The following is a 19,170-nucleotide window of genomic DNA, read 5'->3' as shown; positions in this document are numbered from 1 at the left end:
CAAATGCTTTTCTGCTCTTCTTTTTATTGTTGTGATTGGCTTTTCTGTACCAAGATAACCCTACAGATTTCACAGGAGTGCCTCTTAATTTAAGTGAGATCAGGATCAGTGGTCTCCTGTGTTGGGGCCAATTTTGCTGGTTGATCTGCTGAGTTGTGCTTTTCTATCTTCACAAAATCACTTTAATTCCAGTTAAACTATTTCATGTTATCAGTGACCTCAAAATGTACTACCCTGGTTATACAGAATAAGGTTAAGACTTCTCTCTCAGAACTAGCTCATTGAATTAGGGGTCAGATTCAGAGCCACTGTAAAATGCTATAATAAAAATTGATCTGAGGAGCTACATTACTTTGCATTGAGTGAGAATATAGCCCTTTGTAAATCTTAATTCAAATATTTTTCATGGGCTGTATTAATGGAAGGCAACATTTAGGCTATTGCATACATCTAGTTGTGCAATGGAAAGCCTACAGTGTTGTACAAATCAGAAGTCAGCAGAGGCTTTAATTTAGTCAGAGACAAGCTTTGAAGGCAGTCAAAGAGCCACTGATGAAGTTCAAATGCTCTTTGTCCTGCAGAAATAAAGAGCCTGTTTGTTCTGCTTTTTTTTACATTAGCATCTTCTACCTTGCTGGAAGAAAAGAAGGCAGAACTGTAATCCCAAGCTCTTGTTTTTAGTAGAAAACAAACATTGAACTTATCAGTCTTACCAAAACTTCAGCTATATGGCAAAAAGGTGTAGTTTGCAAAACGATTTAACAAGTTTTTACAGGCTGCATAGTTTATGCCCTGGAAATATTGGTAGCAAAATAGATGTTTCTACTTTATTTTCCCTTTCGCCTTTCACACTGCCTAGGATCACTGCAATGCAGTGTTGTGGCAGATGCTGCCAGAAAAAGACTTTCATAGCTGGGTTTTAAGAGCTGCTGGGTTCCGGGCAGCTTCCACCAAAGACGAAATACTCAGTATCTCACATTCACACTACTCAAGCCATCAGGAACAAGATCCTCAACACTTGGAAGGGGATACTTCTTGACTATCAAAAAATTCTTTAAGAGCAGTCTCTACTACCTAAGGGAGGGAAATAGTTAAAATCAGATTACCAGATTGTAAAACAACAATGATGGATTGGTTTGCTTCTCATCTCACAGAAAAACATTTTCAGTCTTTAACTTTTTAGGTTATCAGTCCTTTTTGTATCAACTCATTCATGTGTGCTTTTGTGAATTTCCTTGTGTTGAACTGATTTTAAATTTACATATTTAAATTTACGTATTTACTAAATTGTTAGTACGTCTGGCAAAATAGGATGGGGGAGATGTTTAGATGTATATGTAGAATGTGTGTGTATGTGTATACATATGGGTATTTCCAGCCCATTACACATATTTGATAACAGCCAGGCCAGAGAGACACATGTAGGATTGTAGGATGTGGAGCTGTAAAACTTCTATGTAAAGACACAACTGCTACTTTGAAACTTGCCCTGGAGAATAAAATAGGCCATAGAAAAGAGAGAGCATTATTAGCTTCTAAATGCAACTTTGAATCTATTTTCTATATTTCTACATCCTATTTTATCTTGTGTAAAGCATGGCTATATCATCTATAGATACTGAGTAATTATGCCATTTTGCTTCAGGATCAGTCTAGTGACTGACTAGATTGATTGCCCTTAACAAAAATCAGTTGTTCTGCCTTTAATTTTCTCTATTTTATGTGCAAATGGTTGTGTTGTTTCAATTAGATATATATATATTTTAATGCTTTCAAAGTAGATTTAATAAATATGAGCCATATCTACTAATGTTGAGTCTGAAATTTAGAAAGAAAACATAAATTCTAGGAAATTTTAAAATAATAAAAAAAATGCTGTGGGTGTCATTTAACACCAAAAGGTCTTTTTAGAATAGTAATTTTTCCCAGCATCTCATAATACATTAGAACAGGATATTGTCATCATGTACTTCAGTCCGGAAGGAACAGAGTATATGGTAGTGTGTCTTGATTACTTGAATTGTCAAATTATGCAAAATTTATTCAGTTCTACAGTTCTTTGGCACAAAATTTTCTTGCTGACTTCAACAGCAATTCGATGTATTAAACAAAGTACACTTACTCTGTAACTGCAAGAGGGTTTCTTTTTTTATGTGAGCCCATTTTGAAAAGGCTATAAATTATTCTCAAAGGCTACTCAATGCATTTACTTAAGGTCTGATTTTGCAATTCAGATGGAAGAAAAGCACTCATCGTCATAGGCCAAAGGTCTAGTAAAGGATACATTTTATTTTGCAGAAATAAACAGGGCACCACATTCCCATGGACTTCTTGGAAATTTCAGGAGAATTTCTTTCTGGAATTTGAATGATGCTTGGTAATCCCTCATGTTTGTAAAATGTGAAACTATCTTCATCTTTAATTAAATACACAAATAAATAAAAACTCTTTCAAATCAAGCCTAAGAAATCACAAACATTATCGAATAAGTTCTTGTTGGGTTATCAGATTTTAATTGTAAATCACAGACAGCTTGAGCTGATTTTTAACTTCATTAGTTGTATCTGTTCTATATTTCACTTTGTGCACATCACTTGTAAGATTTAAATCTCTGTACTCTGGCACTGAGGGTTTTTCATTTTTTAAGCATGACTTAACTGAAAGACTATGAGTAAAATCTTATTCAATGTTGCTATTAACTTGCTACACACAAACTATTAAGCTTTTACAGGAACTGAGTTTCAACAGCAAATACATTGCTCTGAGATCTTATTTTATATCCAAGTAGTAAGAACAAGTGGATAATCCTATCTGTGCTACTGGAATGTAAAGCTGCAAAATTGCAAGTCTCTTCATAATTTTTTTGCTGTATTACTAAGGGGTAAAAATACCTACATCATTTCTCCAAAGGCAGTATGAAATAGAAGCATATAGTCCTGCCAGATACAAGTAATTCAAACTACCACCACAGAAGTGATTAAACAGATTGTTTCGTATTTTAGACTTGACCACTCTTTATTAATATCAATGATTTTGAATTCAAGTATCACATGCTGTATAAAATCTTGCATTTTAGTAATACATGCTTGTATTTGGTCCTTCCTCATGGCAATTAGAGTTGTGCAGGATCTTTCATGAAAATCATTTGGCAACGTAAATTTTGAAACATGCAGAAACAGGGATGCAGGTAGGTCAGGGGCATGTCAGAAAGTTAACAGTGCTTGAAATGACTTTAAGGCCTAGATCTTTGGTCTCCTAACCATTGACAAGTAACAGAGAAGTAACACGGATATGTGCTGTTAGAACACTGCACTGTCGGTGCTCAAACTAGGGAGAGGAGTTCTGTTTATGACAAGTCTGAATCCAAATGACAATTGTTGGGGAGTTATACTGATGAAGCCTATACCAGTGGATTCTGCCCCTTAGAGAAAAAACACATGTGAATGCTGAAAAGATTCTGTACCTTATGACAACTCTTCTATCCCACAATGCACACAAGCTTATCTGGCCTTACTGTTTCATAATGGGACAGTCCAAATGATACTAGGGTTGCTGGCACTGCTTATGGCACCAATACTTCCTGTGTGCATTCATAGGTTTAAAAAAAACAAACAAAAAACATACGCTGTAAATGACAAAAATCCCAATGAATTCCCTAGGGTCAGAATTTCATCTCTGGAATGAAGACACCAAAATGACTGCTTTTTTTTAGAGCTCAGAGAGGGATGTTTCTCAGTCCTTTCCCTAGGACTTTCCCCTAGGCATTCAGCTCTGCTCAGAATATCACCTTCAGTGTCTAATAATCAATTTTCATCTGAGAATAATGAGACAAAGAAGCACTTTACAGCGTGACTGCCAACCTGCAAAGATTCTTTTTTTTTTTTTTTTTTAAATTGAAGATATTATAATTCATTTTCAAGCTTTTCAAGGAAGAGACTTTAAACACATGACTGATTATGAAGCGTTGTTTAAGCAGTCCCGTAATTTGAGGTTCCTTTTTATGACAGATCTGAAATAGATCTCGAGTAGGCCGTGGAAAAAGAATACCATCTCTTTAAAAAAATCAATAGCTTTCAAGGCCCAGGATGGCCTCTGTGCTGAGATTAATAAAGCTTGACAATACATTCTGAATGCAAGCAATGACTTCTATTACAAGGGGAAAAATGAAAAAGCTGCTATTACTGACATAGTCAATAGATTGCACCTCAGTGTATACTGTACTTTCTACATTTTTAATATAAATGTGTTCAGTTTCAGAGACAGGAGCATTATCAGCATTCATTTTACTTGAGGCAATAATGTGAGAAGTTGTGTCTTGTGTAATAAATAAATAACCTGTCTTTAAAACCATTTACTCAGATTGCTTTTCCCAAATGCTTATTTAGAGGTGCTCTGTAAGGTGTCATATACCAAGACAGCCGTGTTATAAGGATTTTATAAAATACAACTTCTTTATTTTATACATAATATAAATGTTTGTGGCATATTTTTGTTCTGCTGGCATTAGAAGTATTATAATGACTGTCTTCTACAGGTTAAGGATGGTGGGATTTCATGTGGTAAGTTGTAAAATGTGGCTTGAGGTCCCCCTGTTTCTCAGGGGTTCTCTGTGAAGACCTGCCAGGGCAGGCTAAAAAGCTTTTCACCATGGCTGCAATTGCCCCTCCTTCACACTCTTTCTCCCATCATATTTTTTGGACTTTGAAAGAAAGAGTAGAAGAAATTATCTTTCCATATATATGTACACATACAGATCTTCATAATCTTTGTAACAAAAAAATAAGATACTGTATTAATTCATGCTTTATGTGGTCAATTCTCTGTATCTGTCTTGCCAAATACATTCATGTGAACAAAACCTTTTCAATGTGTTCAAGAAGGACAGGGAAGGAAAGTAGGTATTGCATGGGTAGCTTATTGGAGCATAAAAATGAGAAATAATCAGCAAACTTTGAATTACTTCCAGCATTGAAGGAGGTGCTTTGTACTCATCTTATGTGTGGCCGTAACAGATTTTTCTTTTAACCTAATCAGAACAATGGCCTGATATATTTCTAATGCCTCTTTTACATCAGCACAAATGTGCTGATTTCATTGGAGTGACCCATGATTTACACTGTTGTAAAGAAAGAAGAATCGGGTTGTAAATATATAAGGGAGGGAAAGCATAACTGTCCTAGACTTCTGGAGACTCTAAGTACAAAATAGAGGAAGATTTATTCGGAGTGGCTCAGGGGTTGTAGCTAGCATAATAGGCTATAACTGAGCACAGGAAATTTAGGCTGACTGGAAACCACATGGTTTACTGTTCTGTGGCTCAGCCATCCATGGCTGAAGGTGAAAAGCTCATTGGTTAACAAATAGTCACATTTCCAACTATAGTATAAAGAAACAGGTGGAGGTGAAGTTATACCACCATTTATGCATCCCTAATTCTATACCCCTCTGCTACTGGACCTGGTTTGTAACTCACAAAAATTTTCCCCTTCTGAGGCCCCCCAACTTCAAATGGCAGATTTTGAAGTTAAGCCTAAAAGTTTTGTCTTTCTCCATTCAGTAAAGAAATATCTTCTCACTAGTAGGCATGCTCAGTATAAAGTCTTCTGAAGTACTTTCTCCAGGTCATGCAGGGATACCTAATTTAGACATATTACGGAAGGTAAAAGTGTTACCATTTTCTGTCCTAGAACTCAGCACTGATCTGATTACTTTTGACTGTGATTTCAGGTTATCTACCTAATTTGTCTACAATGTTATTACCAACATGTGTTTCCCCGTGAGGAACATATTAATTTGGTTGTTGCCCTAGGGAAATCTAAACAAAAAAAAGATTAAGTACAAGAATTCTTTTTCATAAAAAGGAACACCATACACACAATAAATGACAAGCTTATATTTAGAAGGGGGTTGAAATCAAAGTATTTTCAGTCTGCACTTTCCCATATAAATTGCTCATTTCAAAGCATAATGCTCTGCATAATTAGATCGCACAGTTGCAGCATCTGGGCTGTGTATCAGTCTGTTAAGTGATGTGCTAGTAGGAATGATGAAAGAAACTGATGCCCATCTACAGGCCTTTAGATGGACAGTCTCAATCCTTCAATTCCCAGTTGTTGCCAGACTGAAGTGCTGTTTTCCTGGTGCTCTTTCCTACTTCTCTGTGGCTCATCCATTGGCACAGAACCACAGAATGGCTGAGGTTGGAAGGGACCTCTGGAGATCATCTCGTCCATCTGCCTACCAAGCAGGGTCACCCAGAGCACGTTTCACAGGATGGCATCCAGGTGGGTTTTGAATACCTCCAGAAAAGGAGACTCCACAGCCTCTCTGGGCAACCTGTGCCCATGCGCTTTCATCCTCACAGCTGAATTCTTGTTTTCAGCTGGAACTTTGAACAGAAATCAGCAGAACTAGAGCAGCAGTGACACTTTTGACAGTGACATTGTTTCCATCTTCTGCCTCCTGTACAGCAGGGTGGCCATGAGAAAATTCAGCCCTGAGCTGCAATTAGTGATTGCTCACTCATTTCCTCTGAAGCGCAGTCATCTAATTAATGAGAGCATTTCTTCAGCTGGAGATAATATGACAGATAAAATGGGGTTCTGTGAATCACACCATGTATGTGCATGAAAAGATTATTTTAATTTCTACATAAGCGAGTGTGTCAGGCCGACAGAGATGAGAGCATGAAAGAACAATATGAGAAAACTTCTTAGTGTACGGTCTTGCACTGCCCTCTGTACTGATCCCCAAACCTGTCTCCTTTTGGATTTTAATGAGTGAGCAGCCAGAAGCTCAACTGTTATAAATAAGTAATGGGTGCACTACAAATTTCAATACTGTAAAAGAACATTGAGACATTGATTATTAGCACATTTTCCAGGTGGTTTATAAAGGTGCAGAAGGTGCTATGGAAAAATGGAGATTTACATGGATGAAAATTAACTTATTCAATAGGTATATTCTTTACTAGGCCACGTGGCTTTGGTTTTTTAACATAACAAAATCTGTGTGAATCAACTTAATTTTGGTTCTGTTGAACAAAAAAAAATAAATAATGAGATGTGATGTTTGTTGAAGAACAATATGCCATTTGTTGTTTTCATTTAATTCCTTTATTTTGCAGGTCTAGTTTTGTTATCAGTAATTCAGATTCATCAAAACTCAGGTGTGAGTTTCAAGTTTGACTATAAATCCCTTAATCTCTTGGAAGCAAAGTGTGAATGAAAAGTCTGGACTGTTTCTATTATAACACAGAGAACCAGATAATCTAATATATCAAACTTTTTAAATTGTAGACTTATTTTTTCTTTTTTTTTTTTTTTTTTTTTTTTCAAGAAATGAACTCTATTGAAAACAAAAAGTTTTTTAAACTTTTCATTTTTTTCTTAGCAAAAAGTTGAGCGATACTTTAATACTCCATGGGATTTTGTTGGCATACAGACTTAGAGAAAATTGTTTCTTAACTAATTTTACATACCCTGAAAGAAACTTTGAAAAATAGGAGCCATTGAGTAATACCTTTGCTAGTGCCATAAATCAGAGAGATATTTGCATACCAATGAAAATTCAAACCAAAGTGCTCTATGAAGTAATAGTGCCCCGAGCTATGAATCAGTGTTAAAATGTGACCCCAAGCTTCCACCCTGGAGAAACCCAGAAACCAAAGGATATTTTCCATTGTGATATATCTTCTATGTATTTATGGGGGACCGCATTGTTTGGTTGTTTTTTTTGTTTGCTTGTTTGTTTTAACTGAACAAATTCACAGAAGGATGAAATTATTCGCTGGTTTGTGAGATAATGTTATAGTTGTGTAAGCAATTCATTAAAATGTTATCATTGATAGTGTCAAAAATACATGAAATATTCAGCAAATAAATCACATCAACAAGTCCTGGTAGAAGTCTGTGTCAGTGCTAATTCAGAAATGTGCACTGAGCCATGTGAAACAGCACAATGTGGAAGATGAAATTGAACTCTGTACTTTTTTGGAAACCACTTTTTTTTCAATGTTGTTTAAAAGAGATAGTGGTGAATTTGGAAACCAATAGCAAGTTTCATCAAAGAACGATAGTGGTCTTCTTAGAAAAGAAATGATGAAATACAACAAGGCAAAAAAAAGTATTTCAAAACACTGGAACAAAATGCCGCATCAAATTTGTGGGGATATTTTCTTGATAGTCAAATGAAAATACACAAGTGGCCATTTTAGAGTCTAACCAAACTAAATCTAAGCAACAGTGGTCAAGGCAACACCACCTAATTAGTCTAAAGAAGGAGTTCCACCTACAGGGAATGGATGAAAAAGCTTCCAATTGAAACAGATTGGAAGACTGCAAATGAGATATGTAATTTTTATTAAAAGAGATACAGCAATTTTCCCCATGGTAAGGTCAGCAGATGAAAAAAGACTGTGCAAAGTTTTTAGAAATATAATGTATTATTTAGAACAGACCCTCCTTTCATTTTTTTCAGTCTTTGAATGAGTATAATTTTAATTACACATTTGCTTCTTTGAGTATGACTTCTCTCTGGGCTAAAGTTTTTAGCTTTTTTTTTTTTTTTTTTTTAACTTTAACTTTAACTTATTTTGATAGTCCTTAAGCACCCCTGTAGTCTTGTTGACTTTGAGCCTACTTAAGTAAGCCTTACTGAATCTGCATAAAAATTATTGAATCAGGCTGAAAGCTGATTATAAATGTATGCTAAAACCTGTATAAATGGACATAAAGGCTATTTTTAGGTAAATCATAGAAGAGCAACTTTTTAAATTGTTGGAATAAATGAGTTGCATATTGAGTAGCTATATTGGCAAGCTAATATCATTAAAGCCTGAAATTACGTCTACATTACAAAATCTATTCCTGTGTATGTAGGTCATCATGGATTGTGTTTGTGTGGGCCTATAGAGTGTCAGTTAAAAGAGTGTATTGGTGGCAACAGCCTCTATCTCGGTTGAAGATGGAGCAAAAATACTACATATGTAGTGTCAATGGGTCTAAAGGTCTGAAGGTTACCAGGAAGGATTTGTCAGTGGTCAGCAAATGATTTTGGTTGGCTACCACAGCTTTCCTGTGCTTCAGAGACAGGTCCTCCTAGAAGAAATTTGCAAATCGCTGGGCTCTTTATATTCAGTGATCCAGTCAGAATTTAATTAGGAAAAAAAGCATTAATTATACCAGAACTAACATTGTATTTCCCTTTATTTTCTGTTTATGTATTTTAATATCTTAGTCTTTAGTCAGAAAGCAATCCAAAGCTTTATCCACCTTGCTGCAAGCTCCTTTGCTGCTATCCATCCCCTCTGTCTTTCAGGCTTGAAACTTTGATCTGATGCACCATTGCCAACAAGGAGGAATTAAAGTACTAAATTGGTTCCTGTTTGAGACATTATATTAGAAGTGCCTCAACTACAATCAACCACCAGAGTGTTTAACAAGCAGCTATGATTACCCTGATTGCACCAGGTCATGGTGACCACTTCAGGCTCCCATGTCAGTCCTGCAAGAATGATTCAGATGATGCCAAAGAAATAATGGGAAGAAGTGTATGAAGAGGAAAATGGAAATCAGTAAGGAGGAAATTGACAAAGAGGAGAGGGAGAGAAGGAGAATTATCACAGACATGCTTGAGAGAGGGTCTAGTGCTGGCAGAGAGCCTACTGGTTGCTAAAATACAAGCTTGTTTTGGAGTGGTACAACAAACCGAACAGATTCATCTTTAGTCTGCTTTCTGGTTGAAATTCATTTCTGTATGCAGAATTTCTTCTGTCCTGCTTCCAGGTAGCATCACTAATATTTTAATTTAATCTCTTTCCGATACCACTTTATTAACTCAGCCATAATTCTTTGCAGCAATTCACCTGAAGCAAGGTTTCACTTCTTGGAGGCAATCTAAACATGCAGCAAAGAGTTAAAATCGGTGAATCAGGCAGATTTGCTGCACTAAATGGAGTAATCAGCCAATGTGGAGCCTGCTGGTTTGGCTAACATTAGACTTATACAGAGAGGGACCCCACATATTGTGTGAGATATTTAGGACAGAGTCCCAGCCTGCAGCTGTGGAGGAGTTGTTAGAGGAGCTTGGTGGGAAAATGTTTAATATTTGTTCTCCCTAGGAAGGTTAAAGTCCTCTTAAACTATAACCGTCTCTTGAAAGAAAAAAAAAAAAAAAAAAAAAGTACAGAAAATAGCATATGGACTTTGTAACTATTCTGGAGAGATTATATTTTATATATATTTTATATTTTCAATATATTACACAGTCAAGCTTCATATAATTCACCAAGGACATTGTAGCAGTGATTTAGTGGCTAAACTCTTCTCTGGAATAAACAAGCACAGTGTCATCAAAGGTGACACATCATGCCAATTTCCTGTCTGGCTGCATTATGGAAAGGAAAATCTCATTTAGCAAACATTCCACCCTTCTAAAATGTCCATGAGTGAGGACAGAGTGCTGGATTGGAGAACAGGTTGGTAATATCTGCAAATACTGGCTTTTAATTTAAGTCTCCTGCAAAACTACTTATGAATGATCCCTTGAGATCTGTGGCAATGTGAGTAGATGAAGATAAATGTGAATAAATAGCCTCAGTTTCCCCTAACCTAGGCTGTGTAAGTTGTGAAAGGTATGTCTGAATTTGAGGGTAAATAGGTTTAATTTCCATCATTTTCCATGCGGACTCTGAATTTTGCATACTGAATGTCATGCGGGGTGATTATTGTAAATTCAGTCTACTCTGGGGAGCATTTAAGGGAGCTGTTAAGCTACTATTAATATCCCAGTGGACCTGCTGTGCAATTTAGGGATGACAGTAATTTTGCAGTTGGTCAAATATTTAACATAGGGTTCAGGTATTGTTGTAGATTACTATTTTATGCCTTGATAAAATCAACTTATTAGAATACAAAAGGGTTTTCTGTGGCAGTGTCATTCTTCCCAGTTCAGATCGCTCTGCATCACAGTACAGAAAAGAGCTTTGCTCAATTAAGAGTTCTGATTTTAAGAAGCCTAGACATAAATTAATTGAGGACTGAATTTGGCCAGATTGGAAGACCTAGTAAATATTTGATCATAGGATGCATGAAGTGTAATATAAACTGTGGCATTACTTACGTGTACATTCCTGATCTCTGGAATAAGCTGACATGGAATAGAAAATCTGTTTAGAGAACTAGTTAATTGAATATGCACTGTAAAAACTTTTCTGATTTCTTATTTAAAATATTACCAGTAATAAATGACAGTTTGTTTATTGCTTAAAATGAAATGGCCATTAAAAAAAAAAAAAAAAAAAAAAAAAAGTCTGTATTGAAGCATGTAAAACCAGGCATTTTTTCATTAAAGCTAAATGTTAATTCACATCGAAACACCTGTGCATCCCCCTGCCAAAGAACCAAAATATTTCTACACATATAATACATATTTTAAGAAGTAATTATTCTTGCTTGACTACATCCAGTAGTGCATGCACTGAGAATGCCATGCAGTGCAATCATCAAATAAAGGTGGCATTATACAGAATCAGATACCTGTTAGAATTTCAGCTGTAAAATATTTGAGTCAAATGTGATGTGGCAACCAGAACTTAAGTGAGTACCAAAATGCCCCATTGCTCATAAAGTGTTGCAAACAGAACACGTTAAAGAATATCATGCTAGTCTTGTTCCATTGTGGTTACAGGTAAAACCTAGGGAAAGATGACTGTTTTTGTGGATGTATTGGTCTAAGACAAAAACAAATAAACAAACAAACAAAAAATACATTTAAGCTGCATTCCCATAGATAAGGTTATCATGAAAAGTTGCTTTTCCATACACTTCATGTATGTAAGGATGTTCCTATAAGATACAAGTGTTTTGTTTGTATTCATGCCAAATTGTATGGCTGTGCTTAACAATCTGAGATCTCTCAAGCCTCAAATGTTACAGGTTATTAAAACTCCTAGTGAAATATTTAATATTCATTTTGCATGAAAACAAACAAACAAAAAACACCTTAAGGCTTTACATGTACACAAAATACAGGTATTTCAATAATACAGAGTTAATTTAACTAAAAAGACATTTTAATGCCCTATTTTTAGTTGTCACAGAATTCTTAACCATTCCTTGCATTTTCACAAGTGAACTGGGTAATAACCAAAGCTATAAAATTATCAACCTCCTTTTCTTCTTTTCACCCAATACTGAATGATCTCGTTAGTGGACTAGTCATGCCTGACGATCATTTTTGAAATGGCAGGATCAATTGCACAGCTGAAGTTAATGAAGAACTCTGAGATTTGACAAATTTATTTCCTCTGACAAATACCAAATGTTAATAGCACTTGCTTTAGTTTCAAGCCATTACAGGTGCAGCAGAGGTGGAAGAATAACTTTACTTAAAAATGATGATTTTGCTGGGAAATAACACAATCATCCTGTCAATCACAAATACACTTCCTTTCAAGCACGGTAATTAAATAAGCAATAGTATCATTAAGCTGATAAGTAAGAAATGCAAAAATAGGAACAGAAACTTCTTACAAAGCAAGAGAAAGAGGAAGGTTAAGACCTTGGCTCTGGTCTGGAAGAGGTTTGTAATTGCGTTGTTGTCCGGGTGTTGACTGCCTGATTGAACAGCCTTGGAGGTGTCCACAAGCTGTCAGGCCAGGGAATTGGAGTTAATGGACAGCTAATATCATGATTGAATGGTAAAAGTGGAGCCTGATCTCTTTGAGGATGGAAAATCAATAGTCTATTAGATTTGTCAGGATGACAGGGGGAGAAAAAAGCGAATGTCTGCCGTATTTGCTTGCATTACCAGGGCTGCTCTAATTAAGCACCCACCTCAAGAAGGAGGGGAACCTGGAGAATTGAAGTAGTAATGAGATTCAGGCTTGAAGTAAATGAAGTAACTGCAGCATAAGGCATGCTGACAGACAATTAAACCTCTTTATCAATGCCGCTTCTTTCCAGAAATAAAATCTCATATGGCAGCTATAAAATAAGGCTGAGTCTGGTGCGATCATAAATCTTACAGCAGCTTGTGGTTGTGCGCGTTATTGTTCAAGTTGTTTTGGAGCTATTTTCACAAAAATTGGAGATGCATTGGCTAATGCTGAGCTTTCTAAATTAAAGTTTCTGCTCATATGAGTACGTGTCCTGCCTAGAATTACTCTGCATCAGACCTGTTTTTTTTTTTGTTTTGTTTTTGTTTTTTTTTCCCCTGTTAACTACTGGTATCCACCATGATGGCACTCCCAGCTCGCTGACAGCACGGTGGATCTGGGTGCCAGCCAGTTCAGTGGCACGACGTAACTCTCATTCTTCTTCTTGCTTACCCTTCCTGCCATCAGGAGGTAACTAATCTGCCTGATTCAATCAACGTGAGGGTATCATGTCCAAACCTGATAGTAAATGTAATGCTTCTGATGTTGTAAGGAATGAGCCTGCATTCACTGGAGTGCAGTGCTGTACGGCATCGCTTGTTTGAATTAAACCTGAAATTCCTGGGGCTTTCGTATGGCTCGCACACACAAATATGCACTATTATTTCTGATTTCTTTTCTAATCAGTGAGGTTGAGCAAGTGAAAGGTTTGTGGGCTCGAGATTTCTTGTGGGAGAAATTAGTACTTCAACAAGCAGCGGCAGCAAAGAGAGCTTTTCTTCTGCCAGCCTTTCTGCTGACTGCTGCTAGACGGTTGAGCAAGTGTTCAGACACCACTGTGCATTGCCTTGCACCATTTTTCAGCAGACAAGATTATGGGGGAAAAAATTCCCTTACTTTCCAGTCCCATTTTCCTCTGTACGTAAAGTGATTGCTTTTCACTGTAGCAAATTGAAGCCAATCTACTGCATGCTCTGTTTCTCAGAGGCAGAAGGTGATAGGTATTATACGAAGTTAATTACAATTTGAAATTGAAAATTTATAATTTGGGTTCCTAATACTTCTGACCTGCCATTTTGATTAATTAAGTTAATTGTAATATTAATTGCTGAATGTTCCAAGTAACAAAATCCAGAAAGAGTTTACATATGCCATACATGACTATGAACTTGCTTCATATTTTTGCAGTAATTTGTGTGAGGATTTGGTCAAGGACAGTGGTTTTATATTCAGTGATTGCTTGGTCAGGATTCTTTCAGGTGATGATCTGCACTAAATTCCTAGGCAGACTCAGAGGTGAGAGCACACTGTTTATGGCACCTGGTTGTGTTTCTGCAAGCAGGTGTTTATAGTGGCTCCACAGAACCAGGGAACCTTTCTGGACATAACCTCACAAGGGCCTTTGGTTTGGCTAGTCTGTTAAATGTCTGTTATTGGTCTGTTACAATGAAAAGCAATTTATTCTACCTTACCCTATGTTTCTGTTTTATGTCCATACTATAACACATATTAGGATATGAATTTAAATAATTTTGTAACTAAAGAGGTATAGAAAACCTGTTCTATATGTTACAGCTCTACATACGTCAGCCATTTCTTTCACATGTGTATGTATTCCTTGCAGCTGAATGTTCATGTGATTGGCTGCTCTTCATTACAGATTCAGGTTGATCCAAAGTTATTAAATTCATCTCTGCTTTCTACTTTTCCTTATTTGTCTTTACTTCCATCTAAAGATCCAGTGATTGCTCTTCATTTCATCTCAAAATCCCTTGAGTTTTGATCACATTTTTTTTTTTTCATTTACTTCCATTACTGCATTGATTATACCAGGCTTAATATAATGAAATTATATTTTATTAAGACTGTAGCTCCCTTCAGTCTGTACACAGTTCAGGTTCAAACATGGAGTAGTTGAAAGATCTTCCCTTTTCTTCATGAAAAAATACCTTGTAGTTTGATCCCCTTTCTTCTTACATGTTTCTATTACATACTGTTTATTATGCTTTAAAAATATATTACGTAACTTCATATCATATATGAGGAAAAATGACTTATATTTCAAATAATTGTGGATGCATCCGGCACTACTCTATTAGTTTGTTTGTTTGGGTCAGTAGATTAAATAAATGACAAATGACAGAGTGGTTTGAACTGAGTGCCTAGTACAACCTGCCTTCACATCTGCTGTGGATTAGAATAAAACCAGATATGAGTATGATGACCTTGATTTAATCTTTGGAGAATGTTTGTAAGGCATTAAAAGTTCACAAGTTGTCACGATGATGAACTAATTGACTTGTAGGAGGGTGCAGAGCAAATGCCTGCATGAGCCTGAAAGTGTTTGACATTTTCTGGTGTGCCATGAATGTCTCACTGAGGGCTGGGAACTGGGTGCTCCAAGGCTCTGGCTCTGGTCAATATCTCACAAAGTCAGGTCTTAAAGCAGCAAGGATTCCAGTTTAGTAACTGGAGAGTTTTGTACTGTAGTTTGGAAACTGCTTGCTCATGTTTTCTCTTGGTCAATACATTGTTGCCACATCATTCAAAAATTAAAATTAAAATTTGGCATAGTGTAGGTTTTGACTTTTCATTATAAGATCAAGGTTCATTATCAATTTGATCCTGATCCATTCTCTAAAGAAGTGGATTTTAAGCTTGCAATGGTATGAACTCAGCTTTAGTAAAACAGCCTGTGGTCCCTAAGGTTGCAAAAAAATTAACAAATTTTAATCAAAATGTTGAACTGAACAGTAAAATAGCTCGTATGGGTCCCTGTAGAAAGCATAGGACTAACACACAATTGCAGCTACTGGAGTGCAGAAGTACAAAATAAATAAAAGGCCTTACCCCAGCACAGTAATTGCCTGGAATAAATATATTGTAATAACCTCAGTGTAATAATGTAATATAAATAAACATGCATTCTAAGAAGTCAACAGATTAGCTTTCCCTAGAAGTGACAAGTCTCAGAATATTCTTTAAAGTAAAGAATATTCTTTATTAAAGTAAAGTATACTTTCGAGTATACTTTAAAGTATATCTTTAAAGTATTCTGTAAAGATAGAGTTAATGCAGAAGCCAGAGACCCTTGCTGACAGCAGCACTGGTCCCCTGGCAGTGCCTACCTCTTGTACCAAGCACTGCGGCTTTGGTTTCTTTGCTTATCTGAGTTTGGCACTTAAGAACTGGAGAAAGAAAGAAGGAGACTCCCTGATTCATTCTTGTTGATGTAAGTAAAACGCATCTATTTCAAATGCAATACTGATTTTTGACAGTCTGGCTGAAATCTGATCCATTAAAATACATATATCATTGTAGGCTAGTGCAAATGCAGCTTTATAAATCATTCTTCTGACACAGTGGTGTTTCAGTGATATTTCTTAATGTTATAGATTTCAGTGTATGCTGTGCAGGAGAATTCAGTGTTGCTGTGACAGAGTACTTATATTAGTGCTTAATAGGAATGCAGAAGAGTGGACTTATTTTGTTGCATTGGTTACTTGAAAGTAACTAATAGTCTTTATTTAGGTTACACCATAGATATGAGAAGAATTAAGATAAAATTTCAGAAGTTCTACCTTTTGCTTTAAAAATATTTTTTTGTTTTTTGTTTGTTTGTTTTGTTTTGTTGTTGTTTTATCAGTCATAATTCCTTTGTCAGTCTTCAATAAGATACTTTTAATGTTATATCAACTTGAAACAAACTTCGGAGAAAATAATTTTATGACCCATGTTCCAACACTGGTAAATATGAATGGTAACAAATTTTGAAAAGAAGCCACGTGTTTTTTCAGTTAATTCTTTTTTTTTATTATTATTATTATTTGTTTTGTTAACTCAATACAGCTGTAAGTAATCATTCCATAATTTTACAAATCAGAAGAGAGATGATATATAAGGTTTTTCATTTCAAGTACTGGTCACTTTAGAACCGTTTTTTACTTTAGATTTCATAATGGGACTCCTTTAAGTCCTAGATAAGCCATTACTAAGACCACGTGAAAGTCTGATATAGTCTAAAACAAAGGCCATTTAAGCAGGTAAAAGTCTTTCCCGAAAAGCTTCCCTGAGTTTTAGACATAGTTTTTCATTTTTGTATTTGTTCTTCCTGAAACCTGTGAATGTGTTGCTTTATGTTTGTATTTTTTCCTTTGCCCCAAGTCCTGATCATTAGGTTTGGTTCTCAATAAAAAGTCCTACTTTTAGACATAGATCTCAGAGCTAATGATGAGTGCAAGTCAGCTTTGGTTGTAAATAATGCCAAGTGTTCCTATCTTCAGTACTTCAAAGAACAGAAGTAATAAAAAGATCAGGCTATGAGTGGCAACTTACAACCTTACTCACTGGATGGAGAAGATTGTAAAGTTACAACTTCATGTGTATATACTCCCAGTTTTTAAAGCAGAATATAGATTATTCTAGTAGCTCTATAAATACTTAACTGAGCTCCTCAGGCCTATTATTCTGACGCTACATTTATTCCAACCATAAATTTAAACTAGACTGTGTCAAAGGAACAATTACAGTTTGTCACAGAAAGGAAATTTTAAACTCATGTCCTTTTCTTTATAAATTATTAGACAGATAAAATGTGTTATTTTCCCCTTAAATTTTAAATTCATTTAATGTCAAGTTCACTGCCATCTGGATACATGGTCTCATCCAATTTTCAAGGAGGACTTATTCTGCTAATTTTTACTTCAGTTTAAAAGAAAAACCTTTTTAAAAGAAGTTCTCACTCTTTTCAAAGAGGCCTCTTGAGTCTGCTGACCAATCCTGTTTAGGATCATAAATCACATTTCAGTAGGCATATTAGAAAACAAATTGTTCTTTTCAGAATATACTTTATGGAGTACTAGACATGATGCAACATAATGGGGGTAAATTTGCAGTGAATATATTTTGTGTAGAATGGATCCCAATTCGTTTTCAAGGGGAAAAAAAAAAAAAAAAAAAAAAAAAGAGTTAACATTCTCTTTACAGTATGCTTTCTACAGCGCATTTTATTAGCATTTCATTCATAGGGCCTGGAATTTTTCCAATTTTATTCCATTGAGATTGTCTAACCTTGGGTTTGGGTTTAGGTAGTATATTCTCTCCAGCCTTTTCAGTGTATTTATGCAGTCTATACATTTCAAGTAGATAAGAAGATACTGATTTGTACAGGTTGTGAAAACAATACCTAAATACAGCTTACCATGTATGCTAAAGAAGTGGAAAATGGCCATTTCACTTATTTCCCAAAGACCCAGCTCCTTTGGATAGTGCACATGCCTGTGTTATCTCTAGTATGTAGCCTTAATGAATGCTTTATCTTTGGCAGTACTGTGCAGAGCATAAGTGGTATTGGCCTTGGAGGGCTTTTTGACTTAATTTTCTGAATGCAAAGCCTCTGTTTCCAATAATTTATTATGTTTCAAAACCATCTCTGGGAATATAAAATGTGCACCTGAGGCTAGCTTTTATTTATTTTCAATCAATTTTGAAAGCTGTGCTATTTTCTGGCATGAAAAAGTAGGTATTAGTCCCCCTTTTTTTCTGCACCCTCCTAGTATTTAATAGATGAATAAAATCAATATGATCACCTATTGATTTGTATAACATCTTTTGTAAGCTTCAAAGTGCATAGCAGAATTAGAAATCATATTAAACTCCAGAAATAATTTGATGGCAGATTATGTTAAGTATTTAATCACCCCCCAAAACAACCCTAACAAATGCTCCAGCTGAATCTCTCATACCAAAATTGATTCTCTTGCAGGGGATTTCTGACTTTCTGTGAAGTATATTTTAAAGAGCTTAACTAGTAAATTAGAAGACAAGATAAATGCGATGGAGATAAATTGACAATGCTCAAAGAATTTTAACCATAATCTTGCATAATTATTTATTCTCTTATGTGTAGTAAAGATGAGCAACCCCAACTATGGTAATATATTGGATTTTGAATGGATTGTTTCCATGTATCTGGGAGTACAGGGGAGTCTCACAGTTATAGGATTTGATTGATAATATACAGATCTTGACTGTATCTATGGGACTTAAACAAATTTCTGTACCTCTCTGTGTACCTGCATTTACTTGTATCTAATATTCAACTTGCAAGGTATTTTGGTAGAGTTTGTCACTCATTAGACTTCTTTTCAGTGCTTAGTCTAATGGCATCTTTTTCTTGCTTGGGAACCCAGCCTGCTTGTTGGGACATTAAAAAGGAAAGGAGCATAAACTCTCTCTAAATAGGAGCTTCAGATAGTTTTTCCCTTGTCTGTAGTTCGCATTCCAGCGCAGCC

General features: G+C 35.7%; 1 protein-coding gene across 11 annotated transcripts in view; it reads left to right on the top strand.

The window, feature by feature from the left end:
- Positions 1-19,170, top strand: part of NLGN1 (neuroligin 1) — a 423,737-nt gene that overhangs the window by 338,598 nt on the left and 65,969 nt on the right. The window lies entirely within an intron of this gene.

Source organism: Aythya ferina, assembly GCF_964211825.1.
Source record: "Aythya ferina genome assembly, chromosome: 9".
Classification (NCBI taxonomy): Eukaryota; Metazoa; Chordata; class Aves; order Anseriformes; family Anatidae; genus Aythya; species Aythya ferina.
Note: the sequence above shows the minus strand (reverse complement) of the source record. Positions and strands in the feature narration are given on the sequence as shown.